We start from the raw sequence: 5,653 nt of genomic DNA, 5'->3' as shown, positions 1-5,653 counted from the left end.
GAGAACTGAACTGGAAAGGATGGATACCGAAAAATACAAAGCAGCACTAGTGAGATCAAGATCGGAGAAGTTGTGGGCGGGAGAAACTCCAACGAAACGAGCTTTATCAGACAAGAAAATGTACGCTTGTCGGAAAGAAATCCGCCAGCTAGCTAAAGGCAATCACATTACATCCGACAAAAATGATATCAAGCAAGGGATCGCCGATCACTTTAAAGCAATTTTAGCTCATCCGCGGAATCCCAAATGTAAGTACCAGAATGAATTTCTCTCACTGATGCCAAAGCTCGATGAAGAAGTCAGGACACGGCTGGAACTGCCAATTAGCCTGAGTTAGGTAGAGTGCGCAATAGACGAGTTATCCATCGGTAAGGCACTTGGGCCAGATGGCTTGGGGGCCACTTTCTATAAAACCTTAAAGGCTGCATTGGCTCGTGTTCTTCACGAAGTTATCAGCGAAAAAGATTGCCCTTGTCATTCGCAACCTCTTATATCGTGCTAATTCCGAAGAGTGATGATGAGAAAAAACATTTGTTGCCAGGGTCATATCGCCCGATAACTCTAGCCAATGTCGACTATAAAATATTCACGAAAGCTTTGGCCAAACGACTGCAAAGTGTAATTAAAACATCGGTAGGGCCTCACCAGACTTGTGGCATTAAAGGCCGCAGCATCGCAACAAATGTACGCACGGCTCGAAGTGTGCTTGAGTGCTGCGATGCGATTGGCGATCACGTCGCGATGATGCAGATCGATTTGGCAAAGGCCTTCGACCTCGTCTCGCACAAGGCTTTGTTCTGCATACTTGAACATGCCAACGTTGGCAAAGTCATAACGGAAGGCGTCATAATGGCGTACAGAGAATGCTTAACGCGCATCATTGTTAATGGGGAGCTCACCGATAGCTTTCCCGTGCTCACGTCGGTGCGGCAAGGATGCCCGCTGTCGGCCCTTCTATTTGCTGCTTATCACGAACCACTCTGTTTGGCGATCAGAAACAACGAGCGCATAGCAGGCTATCGGCTGCAGGCAGCACACGTTACAATTTTGGCATATGCCGACGATATCGCGATTTTCTGCACAACCAAAGCGAGCATTAAGGAGGCAACGACTGTCATTGAAAAGTTTTGTGATTCAACTGCAGCCTAGATAAACTGGGATAAGAGTTACGGCTTCTGGCATGGTAGTTGGAAAGACACGCCGGAGACCTTTTGTCGACTGAAGTGGTCGACGTTACCAACGCAATACTTGGGTGTGCCTCTCGGAAATTACCGTGAACCTGAATCGTACTGGCTCGATCAAGTGTCGAAAGCAAAGGAAAAGGCTGACGGGTGGAGAGGAAAACAGTAGTCAATGTTTTCTAGAGCCACTGTTTGCAATCTTTCTTTAGTTTCTAAGATGTGGTACGTTATGAATCTGTTGTGTGCTGCGAGGGTAAGCGTACAAAAAGTTCACCGTGTTTTCGCTATTTTCATTTGGGCCTCCATCTGGGAGAGGATGAGTCGAACGAACTTGTTCCTCCCGGTCAAGAAAGGTGGGCTTGGTTTAGCTCATTTGTTTCTGCGACAAATCGTGTCACGCTTTGTGCTTTAACGGGATCAAAACGATCCTTTTCTCCGAACAGTGATACAGATACGGCTGTGTAGACAACTTCCAGGATTCATTGTTTCGACTGCTCACAATATGCCAGGAGCAGTGACTGGTTACCTACGTGAAGTGGTATGTTCATATAAGATGTTCAAAGTACGTTTTTCACAGCAATACCTGTCCACCGTTACCAAGAAAAAACTACACAGAGATCTCGTGGATACGATGTTCCCTCCACCTTTGTACCGTTTTCCGCAACGTGGAGGCCCACGACAAGTCGTTCTAAAGAGAGTGAAAAAAAATGCCAATACAACCGTCAGCTATATCTTTTTTCTTCAAATTGCACACAAACACACTTCCCGTTAAGACCTGGCTTCATGAGAAGGGTATTTTCATCCCCTGGAGCACCGACTGCTTATTATGTAAAAAACCGGAAACAATAGAACATGCATTCCTAGATTGCTGGGACGCCATCTTTCACTGCAGAGAACATTGAAAAAACAGTTACCCCTGGACCCATATGGAATACGCTTCTTACCGATTGATAACGCCGAGGATGTCCCGTATGACCTTATTATGATCCTGAGCCTCCACGCTATGTGGAAAACTAGATTGCAATTTCAAAACGGAGACATTGTTGTTCGATCGGCTCGGGAAAACTTCATTGAGAGTGTTGTGTGTGTGAGAGATGCTTTCAAAGCGCTGCCTGATCCACCACAATGGATCTCCTTATTTGATGAATTAGCGTTGTTAAAAAAGATTTTAGTACCGTGTTGGCCAAAGTGCATGTGGTCCACACGTTTTATCTTTGTAAACCTTGATTAAGTACGCCGAATTCGGCAATAAAGAAAAAAAAAAAGCAGTCGTGGCCGAGTGGTTAAGGCGATGGACTTGAAATCCATTGGGTTGTACCCGGGTAAGTTGGAATCCTGCCGACTGCGTGCACTGATTTTTGTCTTTTCTTTCGACATAACTACGAAAGTGAGCTGCGGAAGGAGAGCGTGTTCCGTCCTCGCAGTCGTGGCCGGATTCTGCTGCCGGCAGCCGAGCTGATCGGATAGTAGAATCATGGCCTCAAGCGGGGCGGCGACAGCGGTCACTTTGGGCCGCGGAAACAGGTTCAGCAATGATGAAGAAACGGACAACCAGTTTATTTTGCCTCAACTGCCAAAAGGACGAATTGTTAACAACACTGTCTTTTTACATGGTGATGTAAGAGCGAGGCCGTACAAGGTCGAAGATTTTCGGGATGCACTTACGCCCACGAGCCTGCTGCCGGAAGTTGTGTGCCTTGGGGCTTACCAGGTCAATCACGTCTGGGCCGTGACCCTCAGTGACGCAGCTGCAACAAAACGCCTGCTGGCCCTGAAAGAGCTTCAGGTGAAAGGGCGTCGATGTGTCATTGTCGACCCGCAGGACCAGCAGGTGAAGCTCCGGCTTCACTGGCTGCTGTACGGCATTTCCGACGAGGACGTCCAGATGGCGTTCGCAACCTTCGGCAAGGTAGAAGAGGTGAGCAGGGAGCGTTGGCGCGTCCAAGGCATGGGAGACAAGACCTCGACCACCCGGACCATGCTACCGAAGCTGAGAAGCGGCATTAAAGTGGAAGACCTGCCTCATCAGGTCCGCGTCGGCGGAGAGTTGGCATTGGTGGTCGTACCCGGGCGGCCCATGCAGTGCCTGCGCTGCCAAGGCACAGGACACGTCCACCGTGATTGCAAAGTCCCCCGCTGTTCGAGATGCAGACGTTTCGGACACGGCGACGCTGACTGCGTTAAATCTTACGCGGCCGTGACAGGACCAGCAGCGAGTGATGTTGCTGCAGAGCAAGTCATGGATACAGTCGAGACAGAAGAAGCTGCTAAGGGAGCCGGAGTACAAGCGCCTTCAGCGACGACAAATTCCACGATGGTACCGAAGGTCGCTCAAGCCAAGGTAGTCGAAGCTGCTGAGCAGGTGACTGTGCCTGCACGTGTCGAGAAAGACGAAGAACCTGCGAAGGCAGGTGCTAATGAAGGCGAACGCGAGGAGACTGAGTCAGCGATGCAACAGGGCGAGGTCGCAAACGACGGGGACCGGGCGGCTAGTCTCGGTGCCACCTCCAAGCGCGCCCGTGACGATGGCGGAGATAAGGACAGCTCGGCATCCAGCACTAGTGACGGGCTACCAGCGAAGACGCCTCTTGGAAGGTGGTCGGACTTCAAGCCGAAGCCAAATGTTCCGCCCGAGAGAAAGCCTGGTGACAAAGCACAGCAAAAGAATAACGCCGGGAAGACGGGTGGTCCCGGAGGCGGCTAGCCGAGGGCTGGTCGTGAAAGGTAAGCACCATGCTCCGGGCCTATCTCATACTTTAGTTCAGCACGTCTCCTAATCCGTCGCTAACTATTGTCACACTAAACGTGAGAGGGTTGGCGGCCAAGCGTAGGCAAAGCCACGGTTGGCCACTGACCTAGACCTAGACGCTCTAGCTGTCCAGGAGACAGAGGTTGATGGAGAGGAGGAGACCGGGAGCATGGTGCGGCGTTTCATGACTAGATATTATGCGGTCGTGAGCCACGCGGTAGGGACGTCCGCCGGTTGTGTTCTGTTTGTTAAGAAGTTGCCTGGCTTTGTTGTTAAAAATGTATTTTCATGTCAAACCGGAAGGATCGTTTTTTGTGATTTTGTTTTTCGTGAACTGGAATTCAGAGTCATGTGCATATATGCACCGAATGCTGTGGAAGAGCGCGCCTCATTTTTTGCGAACCTTTTTCAGTATGTTAGCACTGATAAGTGCATGGTTTTGTTGAGGGATTTCGATTGTGTTTTGAGGGCTCGCGATAGAGTCAATAACGCTGGTATTCGCGATAAAAGCAGTGGTGTGTTGACTAAGCTATTTAGTGATAATGAACTGGATGATGTCTGTGAGTGCCTGGAGGGGGGAGCGGGAAGTCATGTACACGAGATTTCAAGGTAGTAGTCATGCGCGGTTAGACCGCATATACGTATCGCAAGTCATGATTCCAAAGTGCCATAGTTATTCGGTGGCACCAGTATCGTTTTCAGATCACTGCATGGTGAAATGTCATATATGCACGGAGAGGAAGAAAGATTTTCATTGGGATCTATGGAAAATGATTGCCTTACTGCTAAAAGACGAGCCATTTGTAGAGGCAGTACATGAGGCCGTCAGGAAAGTAAGTGAGGAAAATAGTGAAACAATAGCAGAGAAATGGGAATGGTTCAAACAAAACGTAAAAATGAAAGCTTTAGAAAGATCGAGCGGCTTAAGATTTGAGAAGGAAATGAAAGAAGGGGGCTTACGAAACACACTTAAACAGCTGATAGCGCTTGAGTGCGAAGAGCCTGGGGCGTATAAGCAAGATGTAGGAGCCATTAAAGAAAAATCGAGCAGCTTGACAAGGAACGGTATCAAGGTGAGATTCTGCGAGCAAGAGCAAATGCATTAGTAGCTGGGGAGACGCCCACTAAACGGGCGCTGGGACTCGAAAAAACGCAAGGACGACGGAATCATGTCGACAGGATTTTATGGAACGGCACAGTTGCCGACGATAGTAAGAGCATAGGCAGAGCGTTTCTACAGTATTACCAGTCGCTCTTTGCGTCTCAAGAAGTGAATACAGACGAGTTTAGAAAGGCCTTTTTATGTCGCATGCCGCGATTGAGTGACGATACGAAAGAACGATTGGAAGGGAAAATAATAGAACGCGAAGATGAAAAATCGATTGATGATTTGAACCAAGGCAAATCACCTGGACCTGACGGTCTGTGCGCGTGTTTATATAAAGCTTTTAAGAAAGAACTGTCGCCCTTGCTAACAGAGCTGTTTAATGATGCGTATGATAACAAAACTTTGCCGCCTTCTTTAGGAAAAGCGCATACCATACTCATCCATAAGAGTGACCAAGTGGAGAAACTTAGGCTAGTGACATCTTGTAGGCCAATATCTTTAACTAATGTTGATAACTAATTGATTTAACTAATTTGTAACTAAAAACAATATCTTGTCTCCCCACCAGCATGGTTTTCAAAAGGGTCTATCTACAACCACGCAGCTTATTTCGAC

The 5,653-nt window shown here is 48.4% G+C and overlaps 1 non-coding gene across 1 annotated transcript; it reads left to right on the top strand.

Moving 5' to 3' along the window:
- Positions 1-2,446: 2,446 nt before the first annotated feature.
- TRNAS-UGA (transfer RNA serine (anticodon UGA)) lies at positions 2,447-2,528 on the top strand. Its single transcript has one exon. It is a non-coding gene; the product is annotated as a tRNA-Ser (tRNA).
- The last annotated feature ends 3,125 nt before the right edge of the window (positions 2,529-5,653 follow it).

The sequence above is a fragment of the Dermacentor variabilis genome, chromosome 1 (genome assembly GCF_050947875.1).
Source record: "Dermacentor variabilis isolate Ectoservices chromosome 1, ASM5094787v1, whole genome shotgun sequence".
NCBI classification, from domain to species: domain Eukaryota; kingdom Metazoa; phylum Arthropoda; class Arachnida; order Ixodida; family Ixodidae; genus Dermacentor; species Dermacentor variabilis.
The sequence above is the reverse complement of the archived record's forward strand: the minus strand, read 5'-3'. Positions and strand labels throughout refer to the sequence as shown.